The sequence below is a fragment of the Marmota flaviventris genome, chromosome 9 (assembly GCF_047511675.1).
Source record: "Marmota flaviventris isolate mMarFla1 chromosome 9, mMarFla1.hap1, whole genome shotgun sequence".
In the NCBI taxonomy this organism is placed as follows: domain Eukaryota; kingdom Metazoa; phylum Chordata; class Mammalia; order Rodentia; family Sciuridae; genus Marmota; species Marmota flaviventris.
In genome coordinates, this window is record NC_092506.1 from 58,088,288 (window position 1) to 58,104,541 (window position 16,254).

At 34.2% G+C, this 16,254-nt stretch overlaps 1 pseudogene; it reads left to right on the plus strand.

The window, feature by feature from the left end:
- Positions 1 to 8,431: 8,431 nt before the first annotated feature.
- On the plus strand, positions 8,432 to 9,329 carry LOC114098475 (olfactory receptor 52N4-like; annotated as a pseudogene).
- Positions 9,330 to 16,254: the final 6,925 nt, after the last annotated feature.

The window sequence follows — 16,254 nt, forward strand, 5'->3', positions numbered from 1 at the left end:
CTGATCAGAGATATGAATGGAAAGTACTCCCTCAAGGGATGGCTAACAGCCCAACTATGTGTCAAATTTATGTTAACAAAGCAATCCAGCCACTTAGAAATCAAAATCCTAAACTACAAATATTTCACTATATGGATGATGTATTGTTAGCACACAAAGATAAAAACACATTGCTAGAATGTTATGCCACACTTACAAATTTATTAAAAAATTATAATCTAGAGATAGCAATAGATAAAGTACAATTAAATTTTCCAATTAATTATTTAGGAGTTCTATTATCCTCAACCATGGTCCGTCCACCAAAAATTCAAATACGAGTAGATCAACTCAAATCACTTAACGACTTTCAAAAGTTATTAGGAGACATAAATTGGATAAGGCCTTATCTAGGCATACCAACAGGAGAGTTGGGACCTTTATTTGATATCCTAAAAGGTCCATCAGATCCAAATTCACCCCGCATGTTAACGCCTGAAGCAAGAAAGGCATTAAAAATTATTGAAACATATATGGAAAATATGCATTTGGATAGAATTGATATAACTTTGCCTTTATTATTTATTGTAATACCAACAAAAAATATTCCTACAGGAGTATTTTGGCAAGAAGGTCCATTATTGTGGATACATTTATCTTATTCTCCTAACACTATTCTTACTAGGTATCCTGAGGCTGTAGGACAATTAATACTCAAAGGAATAAAAGCAGCAAAGGGAGTGTTTGGAATTTCTCCCAATAAAATTATTACTCCATATACTATGGATCAAATTGATGAGTTAGCTAATGAGTTAAATACTTGGGCAATAATCATGTGTAAATCTAATGTTTCATTTGATAATCACTTACCATCTAATCCTTTGTTGTCTTTTTGGTCTTCGCATCCTGTAGTTTTTCCAAAAATGACAAGAAAAACCCCTATCATGAATGCTCCAAATGTATTCACTGATGGGTCAAATAATGGTACAGCAGCAGTAGTTACCCCTGATCAAACTTTTACATTTTTAGTACCCAAACAATCAGCTCAAAAGGTAGAGCTTAATGCAGTTTTACAAGCTTTTGTGATGTTTAAAGATTCTGTATTTAATTTATTCTCTGATAGTCAGTATGTAGTTAATGCTATAGTATCCCTTGAAGATGCTGGCAGGATTTCCCCTTCCTCTACTGTTTTCTCTTTGTTTTCTGCTATACAAAGTCTAATCTGGGACAGAAAAGATCCATTCTTTATAGGACATATCAGAGCACATACAGGATTGCCTGGAGCCCTTAGTTTGGGCAACGATTTAGCAGATAAAACTACACATGACATACATATTTTCTCTACACTAGAAGAAGCTACACATTTTCATAAAAGGTTCCATGTCAATGCTAATACTTTACAAAAGCGTTTTAAAATAACTAAGGAACAAGCTAGACAAATAATAAAACAATGTCAAAATTGTGTGACCTTTTTACCACAAGTTAATCTTGGAGTCAATCCTAGAGGACTGATACCTAACCATATTTGGCAGATGGACGTCACACACTTGCCACAATTTGGAAAATTAAAATATTTGCATGTTACAGTTGATACTTCTTCCGGATTTTTGATGGGCTCCCTTCATTCCGGAGAAAAAACTAAAGATGTTATAGCTCATTGCTTACAAAATTTTGCCACTGTGGGCGTTCCAAAACAGTTAAAAACAGATAATGGTCCTGGTTATACTTCTACCTCTTTTAAACAATTTTGCTCATCATTTGGCATTACTCATATAACAGGAATTCCATACAATCCACAAGGACAAGGCATAGTTGAAAGAGCTCATCAAACTATTAAAATGTACTTACTAAAGCAAAAAGAGGGAATTGGAAAGGGGTATATGTCACCAAAAGATAAACTTAAAATAACCCTTTTTACTCTAAACTTTTTAAATTTGGATTCCTCAGGGCTTAGTGCTGCGGAAAGGCATATGTGTCCAAAAAATGTACATAAGCCTAAGGTACTTTGGAAGGATATTCTAACAGGACAATGGAAAGGTCCTGACCCAGTGATTGTCTGGAGTCGGGGTTCTGTTTGTGTTTTTCCACAGGGAGAACAGCAGCCGATTTGGATTCCAGAGAGATTAACTAAAACAATTTCTACAGGCCAAAAGGAAGATGATTTGACTCAAATCCATAACAGCTGATATCCAGAACTCCAGTTTGGCTATTCTTACATCTGCGACAGTGATTAACCAGGATGCTTTTTTCAATATTTATTTTATTATTTGCCTTTTCCCACATCATAAAGTTCTATTTTATTTTTGAGCTCATACAGACCTAGGTTAATGTTTTTCTGATCAGTTTTATTTTTTGACTGTGGAGTTTTTAAGCATTGCAATGGAGATTTCACCTAGGTAAAGCTTCAAGGCCTTTACTATTGTCTTAAGTGTTGTATGTTATGTGTGCACACTTCTGTTTTGTGTTGTATGTCTGTATGTGTGTATGTCCATATATCATATATGAGGAGCGCTCATGAATAAATGGATCCGAATTTTTTTATTCACGTGATTTTAATGGTTTAATTTAGATTGGGTAAACAGCTGTTGAAAATTGTTTTAATATGTGAACAAATAGGAGGTTAACAGATCTGTTTGTTTACTTTCACCTTTCCTTCTCATTATATTTAATAATTCTGTTCAGGATAATGTAAATTGTTCAAAAAATTGTTTTCTTAGTGCCTGTTGGAATGTTACATAATTTTTTTCTTAGCATCATTGCCAGAACTCCTATCTTCATCCCAGTGCCGGTGAAGACAAAGATAAAACCAAACTACAGCTTCTTCGATAGTTATCACAACAAACTGTAAAAACTGATGCATCAATGAATAATAACTCCACAAGTAATGCTCAATCAAGGAGTCGATTTACTTTGGGAGGAAATGGACATATTGACAGATTCCTCTGCTTTGAATTGCTTGCAGACCTTGCCTGGACTATGTATCACTTGTATGCATTGTGAACTATCTGTTGGTACAGCGAATTGTGGTAGTGCTGGAGTATTTTTGTTGATGGTGTCACCGGTGGTACAATTTTTCAAAGGAGCCCTCAATTGGCTTAGTGTCATGGCATTTTGCATCCTCCTCCCTTCTGCTAGTGATGGTCTAAAATTTGGGGGCCAATGGCTTATACTGGACCGGTAGTCAGTGACGGGTATGATCCAATTGCAGTGGTATCAACCTAAGACAGGAGGCTGACGCCTAAAGGTCAGTTTTCCGATGACGGGTAAGAACCATATGTTGAATTGGACAACCTACCAGGCACGGTCCTTAAGCCACATTAACCTCACTCCCCCACTGGCACCAAGGCCAAATTTGGGGGCCAACAGAGGTGAGGCAAAGAACCTCACCCCCCCACTGGTGCATAGACCTATCCACAAGTATGGCTGTATGCTGGACCGGTAGTCAGTGACGGGTATGATCCAATTGCAGTGGTACCAACCTAAGACAGGAGGCTGACGCCTAGAGGTCAGTTCATCCGATGACGGGTAAGGACCATATGTTGAATTGGACTGCCTAACAGGCACGGTCCCTAAGCCACATTGCTTGTTGTTTAATTAAACAAAAAGGGGGAGATGCTGAGAGCCACGGCTGAGTCTGTATGGCCCCTGGCATTTTGCCAACAGTATTGATTGACAGGCGCCTCTGCCTGTCCGCCTCTGCCGCAACTTTTGAGTTCTCGCACTATTTTGGAGTTCTCGTGGGGATTTCCGGGGATTCCCCGAGAGTTCCCATTGGTTGGGGAAGTGCAGGAGGAGGGATTTCCGGGAGATATAGTTCCGGCTGGGGGTTCCTGGACAAGCCTCGTGGCGCTTTCGGGAGGATTTCCCTGGGAGCTGTGTGAAGTGTTTTCCTGCTTTTTAAAAATAAAGTTTGTTCCTGCTTCAGTGGCTCGTGATTTGTGCCCAGCCAGACTGCGGCAAGCCACAATATCTTTTTGTCCCCCCAGGCACTTGTTCTTTCTGAACAAATATCATTAAGACACTAATCTATCATTCTCTACTTTTTGTATAAAATTATTTAACTCCAAGAGAAGCTATGAATGTGCTTTGTGCACTGATGTTTACAATGCAATATATACCTTGAAGCAAGTACTGAACTTTACAATTAAGAGACACTGTTCAATGTATTAAAGTGGTATAGAGGGAGAAAAGAATAGTGACCCTATTAACTAGTTCATTCCAAATAGTTATAAATTATTGAAACATAATTTTATCAACTTCTCACTGCAGCCTTAATTAAATGCATATTACTTATATGTTTGTGTGTTTATATATACATCTATATGTACATGTACAGACTATATATGTTTAGCCTAAAAATATATGTGTAAGAAACCTGAAAATATGTTGACTACAGGTATAACTTACAAGTTTACTAAGATTAAAGACAAAATCTTGTTTGTAATTTTAGTTTTCAAGTTAAAGCATTTCTTATATTGAAAAGGCAAAATTTTATGCTTTATTCTAAAAGAAAAATTAATACACTCCTTGAAATCAGAAAGCTAACGTTTTAGCTTGTGACTAATCCAGTTGTCTCACACAGAAAATTGAGTAGTTTTATAAGAAGTCTATATTTCAACTTTCCTTTTGTATCTGCACAATAAGAATATGAATGTGTTCTTCATCATTTGTATTATGAAAATATCTCATTAGGCTGGAAATCAAACAATTTGGTACAATTAGCTTTAATTGAAAACTACCAAGCATTTTGCTTCCCCAAAGGGATCTTGACCCAAGTGTTTTTGCTTTGAATTCTCTTTGTATAACATTAATACAACCTCCCTGATACTTTGGGATACTGTTCACTTTTTAAAAAACATCTTCATTCATTTTTAAACCTTTGTATGTAATTTTTATTCTATGTGCTCATTCATGCTGTATATGTCATTTAAAAATAATTATGTTTTGTAATGGGAAGTTTGAATGATTTATATTTATTACCCAAACTAATATATGTGTCCCATCTTTGTCATTTTATGTTTTCTTTCCACTTTCTTTGGATTTTCTTTGTCTCTGTAGTTTATGATAGTGATGCTTTATTTATCTTTTCCATTAATCTTAAGGAATATAATCTGCATTTTTTCTTCTGCTTGTATCCTTTATGCACTCTAAATGATAATACTTAGATTATAATCTAGTATTTCTCAAAGTAAAATTCAACATGTCATGCATTCATTACTCATCTATATATTTATTTAAAAATACAATTATTGAGTATGTACTATGTGTGATTTGATTTGCTAGACATTGGTGATGATTTGTTGAACAATATCCCTAACATAAATGATTTTATTAAACTGTGAAAGATTCCTAAATATGAACTAATTTTCATTCATAAGGTAAGCAGAACTAAAAAAGTATAAATTTTAATTCAATGGGTCTCTTACCACTCATCACAGCTTTTGGAGACTACATTATTTTGGGGGCATTTAGAGGATGAATCACCATCAAGTCCAAAGGACATCTGAGTCTTCCTGATGATGGTTTTGCTTGAATAATGAGTAGAAATTAGCCACTTTTGAGGAGGGTAGGTCAAGGGAACACCAAAAGATAGAGGACTATCCATCACAAAGCCAAGAATACCGGTTTATGTAAGTAGGAAATAGCAAATAGGAAAGAATATGATCCCTCCCATTTTGATATGTCAGGATTGTCATAATGCTTCAGATCTAGAGCATTTTCCCATTTCACTAAAAGCTCCTCCTGAGACTAGGTTAGATACACAGGTGCTCCTTTGATACTATAATAGCTATAAGATATTGTAAAAGCCTAAAACTATGCCCTTGAAGAGTGTGTACAACCTGTGTTTCTTCACAATTTTTGAAAGAAGTTGTGTTATGATAAATCTCACTTGTCCTCCAGATGTTGCTTTATGATGAGAAGAAAATACACCCTGAGCACTTCAACAATGCCAGTATGCTTTAGCAATCTTCTGTTTTCCCCAGCAATGTGATTTTATTTTTAATGAATTATTCTCAGTGGTCAATGCCTGACCATAAAACATGCAAATTTATGGAAAGAACAAAATAAATGATTTGTCATCATTCATAGATTCACCATCCTAAGCACCATCCTAAGCAATTTTCAATTATGAGTAGAAGTTTAATTTGAGAAAAAAATAAGTTTTCTTAAAATGCACATAGACTGGATGTGGGAAACGATAAGAACTATACATCATAGAAAGTGAGAAGACTAAAACTAGAATATCACTGGCTTGTGAGATCCTAGGATCCTTTGAGATGAAAGTCATATAATGATTCCAAAATGCTTTGAACAGTGCTTGGTTACCAACAGTAAATCTCAGTCATTATTTTTAATTATATTTTAGTACTAGGGATTGAATGACCCAGGTGTATTTAACCATTGAGCAACATCCCAAGCCCTTTTATTTTTTAATTTTCTAATATAAGATATTTAAGGGAACAAGCTTTCCTGAAAGAGAAGCTTTAACTGCATATAAAATTCCCGATGAATTTTGTTTTATTTTATTTAAATCAATAATTAAATATGTTATTTTTTTCATTTATCTTGTGAATTCTCCTTTAGACCATGAATATTTGAAGTGCATAATGTAAATTGCAAATATTTTTAGATATTAATAATTTGTCTTTTATTTTTTAATATATTTTTATTAGTAGTTATACATAATAGTAGAATGTATTTTGACATATTATATGTATTTGGAGTATAATTTCTCATTCTTCTAGTTGTATATGATATACATTTATTTAATTAGTCGTGTTATCATATATGCACATACAATAGTAATGAATGATTCATTCTACTATCCTTCTATTCCCAACCCACTCCTGTCCCTTCATTCCTCTTGTTCTATCTAAAGGACTTCTATTCTTCCCTACCTCCTCTCTTATTGTGAGTTAGCATCCACATATCAGAGAAAATATTCTGCTTTGGTTTTTTGGGTTTCGCTTATTTTACTTAGCGTGATATTCTCCTGTTCCATCCATTTATGGGCAAATGCCATAATTTCATTTTTCCTTATGACTGAATAATATGTAATTGTGAATATGTACCACATTTTCTTTATCCATTCATGTGTTGAAGGGCTCCTAGGTTGGTTCCATAGTTTAGCTATTGTGAATTGAGCTGATATAAACATCTGTGTGGCTGTGTCACTATAGTATATTGATTTTAAGTCTTTAGGGTCCAAAACTCAGAGTGGGATAACTTGGTCAATGGTGGTTTTACTCCAAGTTTTCTGAGGAATACTGCTTTCCAGAGTGGTTGAGCCAATTTGCAGTCCCATGAGCAATGTATGAGTGTATTTCCCCCACCACACATACATTCTCACCAATATTTATTGTTGCTTGTATTCTTAATAATTGTCATTCTGACTGGAGTGAGATAAAATCTCAGTGTAGTTTTGATTTGCTTTTCTCTAATTGCTAGAGATGTTGAACACTTTTCATATATTTGTTGACCAATCATATTTCTTCTTCTGTGAAGTGTCTCTTCAATTCCTTTGCCCATTATTGGATTGGGTTATTTGGGATTCTGTCTGTCTCTCCCTCTCTCTCTCTCTCTCTCTCTCTCTCTCTCTCTCTGTGTGTGTGTGTGTGTGTGTGTGTGTGTGTGTGTGTGTGTTTTAATACAGCCTGGAGATTAATGCTCTATCTTAGGTGCAGGTGGCACATATTATCTCCCATTCAGTAACCTTTCTTCACATTCTTCATTATTACCTTTGCTGTGAAGAAGTTTTTTAGTTTGATTCTATACAATTTATTAATCTTTCTCCCTAGCCCTTTTTATATTTTATTTTGAGATATGGTCTCACTAAGTTGCTTAGAGCCTGAATAAATTGCAGAGGTTGGCCTCAAGCTTTCCATCCTCCCGCCTTTATGAGTTCCTAGAATTACTGTACACATCACCTTGCTTGTCATGAGTCATTAATTAAGAATTCTAAAAGTGTTTTTAATTTTGTGTTTGTTGGCTCATCAGTGAGGTGATCAAAGTCTTCTTCTTTAGGATCACATTCATAGTGAGTGTGAAATAATTAACAGTTAAATAAGGTATTCTAACAAAAATTCCTTATTATACTTGATTATAAATTATGAAGGTGTGAATCTGCCGCTTAAAGTAATTGATGTACAATCAGTTTCTCTGATAAACACTTAGATTGCTTGATAAGAACTTATTGAATGAATCAATGAATTAACAACAAATAATAAGCAAACAAAGCTGTACCTTGGCACTCAGAAAAATTTGATTGTCTGATCATGAAAATGTTCTATGTAATTTTTTATAAAGTAGGGATGGGGGAAGACAGTAACCATAATCTATGCTTTCTCTCTCTCTCTCTCTCTCTCTCTCTCTCTCTCTCTCTCTCTCTCTCTTTCCTACTTTAGGAAACTCATGTAATTTTAAGCTGTTTAGTGACCATACTAGTTTGATCATGCTGACCCTGAAGAAAACATATGTAACCTCAGCTTCATTCATTCTTAATGGGATCCCAGGCTGGAGGACATGCACATCTGGATTTCCTTCTCATTCTGCTCCATGAATGTTGTGGCTGTGGTTGGGAATTGTGGACTCCTCTACCTCATACTCTATGAGAACTCCCTGCACAGACCCATGTACTACTTCTTGGCTATGCTTTTTCTAACTGACCTTGTCATATGCTCTAGCACAATCCGTAAAGTCCTCTGCATCTTCTGATTTCGCCTCAAGGAAACTGGATTTGATGAATGCCTGGTCCAGATGTTCTTCATCCATACCTTCACAGGGATGGAGTCTGGGGTGCTCATGCTTATGGCCCTGGACTGCTATGTGGCCATCTGTTACCCTCTGCACTACTCAGTCCTCCTCACCAATGATGTCATTGGGAAGGTTGGGCTCGCCACCTTCCTAAGAGGGGTATTGCTCACTTTCCTCACCAAGCACCTTCCCTACTGCAGAGGCAATGTCATCCCTCATACATACTGTGACCACATGTCTGTAGCCAAATTTTATCCTGTGGCAATGTCAAGGTCAACGCCATCTATGGTTTAATGGTAGCCCTCCTTATTGGAGGCTTTGACATCCTGTTCTTCACAGTCTCCTACACCATGATCCTTTGGGTGGTGGTCAGCTTCTCCTCAGCAGATGCTCAGCAAAAGGCCTTCAGCACCTGCACCACCCACATCTGTGCCATCGTCTTCTCCTAGAGTCCTGCTTTCTTCTCCTTCTTTTCCCATAACTTTGGAGGCCACACAATCCCTCCATCTTGTCACATCATCATGGCCAATATTTATATGCTTTTGCCTCCCACCATGAACCCTGTTGTCTATGGGGTGAAAACTAAGCAGATATGAGACTGTGTCATGAGGATCCTTTCAGGTTCTAAGGACACCAAGTCCCACAACATATAAATAAATAAGCATGTACAAGGGGAAGAGAAGAAAATAATTATATCTAAAATTTGCCTGTTTCTTTTCAGGAGATGGTAAATTCCTTAGCTGTGTAAGATAATACATCTGTTTTAACCACACATACACATACAGATGGAGCTTGTAGAATAGTGCATTTTCCAAAAGTGCCTTGGAAATTTTAATGTCACTGGCATGCCCAGCAATTTTCTATGAATTTCTCACCTTCTGATATCTGTGAAAAAGTAGACTAATAAGTACACCAAGTTTCCTTTAAAAAGACCTAGGGAAAATTGAATAAAGTGTAATAATGTTATCTGAGTATTGTTTTCAAATAGTAATTTCCAGATTGATGGCTAGTAGTGACATTCTTCTGGAAATATGTGCTACATATTTATTTTCTTTGTCTTTTTTTCTTTCTTTCTTTCTTTTTTCTTTTCTTTTTTTTTCTTTTTTCTTTTTTTTTTTTGGTGGAGGGAATGGTGTGGGGGTTGAACTCCGGGTGGTTTGCCACTGAGCCACATCCCCAGCCTTTTATATGTTTTATTTTAAGACAGGGTTTTACCAAGTTGCTTAGAGCCTTTCTATGTTGGTAAGGCTGGCCTTGAACTTGTAATGCTCCTGCCTCAACCTCTCTTCCGAGCTACTGGGATTACAGGTATGTACCACCATGCCCAACTACATGTTTCTTTTTTTTTTCTTTCTTCTAGTTATATAAATTTAGTTATACATAACATTAGAAATCATTTTGACACAATTATACAATCATGAAATATAACTTGCTCTAATTCAATCCTCAGTACTTCTCCTTTCCTCACCTTCTCTCTCTCTCTTGATACCTACCTCTACTCTATTGATCTTTCGTCTATATTTTTATAGTTTTTTTTAAAAATGGCTTTCTTCAATGACTTCTTACTGAAAAGGAAGATGGAATGTACCCCGTGAAGTATTTATTATTATGAGTCTGAAGTCTTTAGGCATCTTGATAGAACCATAATTTTAGACAATATGTCTTTCCTAGTCTGGTCACATACAAAGGTATTTCACAACAGAATAATTGGACACTTAGTTTTCTCCAACAGACCCTTAAAAAGCACAAACTCTGACCAACAATAAAAAATTAAAAAAAAAAAGCACAAACTCTGGAAAGAGAGGTAGTTTTCTTAACCAAATGTAACAATAAATATATTTTTTTCTAAGAACCACATGAGAAGTGATCAAAATCCATTTGTTTTAGCATATTTCCAATTATTGATACAATAAGGAAATGAGAAACTGGATAAAATGATCTTTTCATATTAATTCCTCATTAAGTAAGCCAATTATAGAAGGAATATAGAGTAAACTGAATTTTAAACTTCTGTTAAAAACATGTGTCTGCTAACTTTGCAACAGAGAAATGTCAGCGGTGTTTCTATACACTAAACAAATATTCCAAAAAGAAAATAAATAAAACAATCTTATTTGTAATAATATAGAAATGAATAAAAATCCCTAGAAATAAGTTTACCCAAGCAGGCAAAATATTTGAGTAGTGAAAACAAAATCAAACTGAAAATATTAAAGATAATACAAAAAAGTGAAAAGATGTTCCATATTCCTGAATTAGAAGACTTGCTATTGTTAAAATGGTATTGTTAAAATACCCATAGTATTCAGTGATCTATAGACACATCACAATCTATAAGTCACAGTAAAATTTGTATAGCAATTGAAAAAAACAATCATAATATTCATATGGAACCACAAAGAAATCTGAATATCCAAAATGATTTTGAGAAAGAAGAATAAAGTTGGGCACTCATACTTAATTATTTCAATATTCCTTATAAAATTCCACTCATTAAAACAATATAGTGAATAAGAACAGTGTGGGACAAAAATAGACATAGACCAATGGAAGAAAACAGAGAGCTGAGAAATAAACCCACACTTGTAGGATCAACTGATCTTCAACAAGGTGGAAAGAATAAACAACAGGAAAAGGATGGCCTCTTCAATAAAATATTTTGGTGAAACAGAATGTCCATATGCAAATGAAAAAAGTGGATGCTTATTAATTTGTAATTTTTAATTATGCATTATAAGTATAAATAATAATGGGATTTGTTGTGATACATTCCTATATGCACAACACATAATTTGGTATATCTCTCTCCCCTGTGCCTCACTTCTTTTTCTCATTCCTTCTCTGATCCCCCAATTCCTAGTCTACTGGTCTCCCTTATATTTTCATGAGGTCCCTTTTCTTTCCTTTTTTCTCTCTAGCTTCCACATATGAGAGAAATCTCACTTGGCATAATGTTCTCCAGTTCCATCTGTTTTTCTGTGAATTGGTTAACTTTTTTCTTAACAAAACTCTATTGTGTATATATACCACATCTTTTTGTTATTCATTCATCTGTTGTCAAACCTAGGTTGGTTCTGTAACTTGGCTGTTGCAAATTGTTGCTGGAACAGTCAAGTCAACAAATTGGTAAGCAGGTATCACTATTATATGCTGACTTTAATTCTTTTGAATAAATATCAGGGAGTGGTATTGCTATGGACCCTTCTAACACAAAATTGATCAACAAATATATGAAAAAGTGTTCAACATTTCTAGCAATTAAAGAAATGTAAAGCAAAGCTACTCTAATATTTCATCTCACTCCAGTCAGAATGGCAATTATCAAGAATACAGGCAGCAATAAATGTTGGTGAGGATTTGGGGGTAAAGGTACTCACATGCTTTGCTGGTGGCACTGCAATTTGGTGCAACCACTCTGGAAAGCAGTATGGAGGTTCCTCAGAAAATTTGGAATGGAGCCATCCTTTGACCCAGCTATCCCACTGCTTTGTTTATACACAAAGGACTTAAAATCAGCACACTACAATGATGCAGCCACATCAATGATTATAGCAGCTCAATTCACAATAACTAAGCTATAGAACCAACCTAGGTACTCTTCAACTGACGAATAGATAAAGAAAATGTAATATATATATTTGATAGGATGTTACTCAGTTTTCAAGAAGAATGAAATTATGTCATTTGCAGATAAATGGATGGAGTTGGAGAATATCATGCTAAGCAAAATAAGCCAATCAAAAAAAAAAAACCATAGGCCAAATTTCTTCTTTGATACACAGATGCCAATTTACAATAGGGAGGGACTAGGGAAGAAGACAGTTACTTTAGTTTAGATAGAGGGGAGTGAAGGGAAGGGAGAGGACATGGGGATAGGAAGGATATTAAAATGAATCAAACATTCTACATATATACATATATGATTCATGACTGGTGTGATTCTTAAAAATCTACAATCAGATAAATGATAGGAAGATAAATGATAGGAAGGATATTAAAATGAATCAAACATTCTACTTATATACATATATGATTCATGACTGGTGTGATTCTAAAAAATCTACAATCAGATAAATGGTAAATTATAGTCTATTTATGTAAGACATATAAAAGTGCATAAATGCATTTTACTGTCATATATAACTAACAAAAAAATTTTAATGCAGGACACAGTAGCACACACCAGTAATCCTAATGGCTAAGAAGGCTGAGGCAAGAGGCTCATGAATTCAAAGCCAGCCTCAGAAAAATCAAGACATTAAGCAACTCAGTGAGACCCTATCTCTGAATAAAATACAAAATAGGGCTGGGAATGTGGCTCAGTGATCAAGGGCCCTTCAGTTCAATTCCCAGTTATCCCCTCCAAATGCAGTACTATTACTTTTGTTGACATTATAATAAATGTGCTCTTAGACAATGTGTTTTTATTAAAATTATATTTGTAATGGGTCTCAAAATCTGCTAAACTTTGGCTAAAAGAGAATTTAATCTATTTAGAGAAGTAAAATAGCCCTGTAACTATTGTGGATATAGATAATATCAATGGGAAATCATGAGCATATGAATTCCAAGTTCATTTATCCAATATACTAACTCTGTGATCTCAAACATGTTTCATGATATTGTGTGCATCTGTTTCTGCATTTATAAAATGTAAAAATAATGTCACATAACTCAATTAGGGTTGTTATCAGGATTATTTTTAAACATGTAACATACTTAAAATAACTTATAACATGTTGGAATTATTATATAAGGACTTATTAAATTTTTATTGTGAAATATATAAAGTAATCCTGGATCTAGTTTGCATGTAGGTAAAGTTGTCATTGCAGGAAGTAGTTTATGAATGTGTATTGTTCAATACTACTAAACTAGGCATATTCATCAATAATCTTGTACAACCAAGAATTAAAAGATCATGTGGATTTCTGACTCGTATAGGTAGGTTTATGTGAGTTTGGGAGGAAGAGAAGGAGTGTTTTGAGGACTATTACTAAGGTTACCCAGAGAGAGATAGGCTACTCTGCAGACTGTCAAAGAGAAAATTGCCTCATACTCCCTCCCCTTTATGTAACACAGCTCAGACTATCTAAGTCAAACACACAGAGATGTAAGAACTTCAAGTTTCTCTCCTCTGGTAGCTAATCAATCAATTGATCACTTAGTATTATTTAATCTTTAGAGCTTTCCCAACCCAATTATTTCCTGGGTTGCCTTCTCTCACTCAAAATTGAAAAAATCCTAGAGACACAAGTTGAGAGAAAAATCCCTCAGAAATTTGTGTATATACATAATTTAAAAATATGGGAAGAGATTTTCACATCCTACCTTTCTTTCAAGAAACCTCCTGAAAGCTTTCCTGCCTGAGGCCTGTTACTCTTTTCTTTTTGCCTTTTTCTCCTTTTTGGAAGGCGAATGTCAATCCTATCCTTGACCCACTATTACATTATAGGAGTTCATAAGTTGTTTGATTTCACAGAATCACAGTTGGAAGACAGTTTACTTCAAGATTAATTGTGCCCCAAGTTTTATCCATATCTGATATAGATGAGACTTTTGAGTTGATCTGGGTAGAAGTAAGGCATTTGAGACTAGTAGAATAAAGTAAATATAGTTTGCTTGTGAGAAAAACATGAATTTGAGGACCAGGTACAGAATGGTATGGATTGAATGTGTCCTCATTGTGTCAAAGTTCATTGGTCAGAAACTTATTCTTCAAAACAACAGCGTTGAAAGCTGGGATGTTTAAGGATTCTGCTTCATGAATAGATTAATGTTATTATATGACAATGAGTTCATTATTGCCTGAAAAGGGTCATTCTAAAGGATAAGTTTGTCCCTTCCTTTTACCCATGTGATACCTTCCACCATGTTATGACACAAAACGAAAGCTCTGACCAGATGCATTTCATTGGAATGGACTCTCCAGTCTCCAAAATTGTGAACCAAATCAAATTCTGTTGTTCATAAATTGCTCACTCTGTGGTATCCAATCATTGTAGCACAAAATGGACTTAACACTTTGAATACATCAGATTTGTGGTACACTGATATAAAAAATGTAAAATGACACAGTGTCTGAAGGAAAACATTTGACAGTTACTCAAAATGTTAAACAGAATTGGCATATGACACAGCACATACTCAAAATAATGGAAAACAGGTGTTTAAACTAAATCTTATTTCTGAGTATTTATTGTAGTATTATTAGCTAAAAGGGGTAGAGAATCTCTATGTTCATTAGTTAACTAATGTGTAAACAAAAAGAGTGGTTCTATGAATTGCATCAATATTCTGGATTAAAAAGAAAAGATGTACTGGGACAGCCTGTGACATGAACTTTGAAAACATTATACTAAGAAAGCCAGACAAAAAGTCTACCTATTGTGTGATTCTTTTTATGTGGTTTTCCAGAATAAGTTAAGTCCACAAACACAAAAAGCAAATTTGTTTTTGCATGGGTTGGGGGCACAGGACAATAAGGAGATACTAATTAATAGTTATGAAGTTTTCTTTGGGAGTGATGGAAATATTATGTAATTATATAGTGACAATTGTTGCATAACATTGTTAATGTATTAAAAGTCCCTCAAAGAACATTTTAACGTGGGTAAAGTGGTCACTTTTATTTTATAGACTTTTCATCTCAATAAAAATAGTTTAAGATTTGTGCTAAAATTGTTCTCTGCATATATATTTGTTTTATCATATACTATAAGATAAAAGAATATAGATGTCTATGAATAGGAGAGTGGTTTAAAAAACATATAAATATACACTGTACCTTGGATGAGTTATACTGAAACTGAATAATCCTTTTTTGAATATGCTTAAAATATAATGTCAATTTTAAGTGATAAAATTTATGGTTTAATATGTTATTAACCAAAATATTTTTAAACATAATAATTATATATTAAGAAATGTCTCAGAAGACATGTCTACATTATACAATGTAAGAGTTATATATAACTTTTCAAACACATTTTATTTCACATATTAATTTTTTAATTAATAAAAATATACAGGTTGGCCATAATTTTGGTACTAATGTAAAGGGATATAAAATTAGGGTCACTTATTGTGTTTTATTAGTAGTATGTTCACTATAATCATTACTATCTCAAACATTCAATGTTTAATTGCATTAAGTTTTTTAAGTGTGCATAATACCCAAACTTTTGATAAATTTCTACAAGGTAATAACATTTATCACCAGCTTCATTTGAAATTAAATTTTATGAAAACCTGAACTCATGTTATGTGATGATTTTTTTAGTTCCTAGTCTGACTTTTGAATTTCAAATTATTCAATCACATTATTTTTTAAAATGTAATAAAATGAATATAGAAGAATGCAATTATGCCACTTGCTCCTGCAAAAGAGATCATCATCTTGAGCAAAAAAAGTCATAAAGACACATATTGCATATTTTCTTTCATATGACAAAACTAGAACAAATGGGGAGAAGGATATCATGAATGTAAATATGACAAGATTAGTGTAAAGTAAGGGAA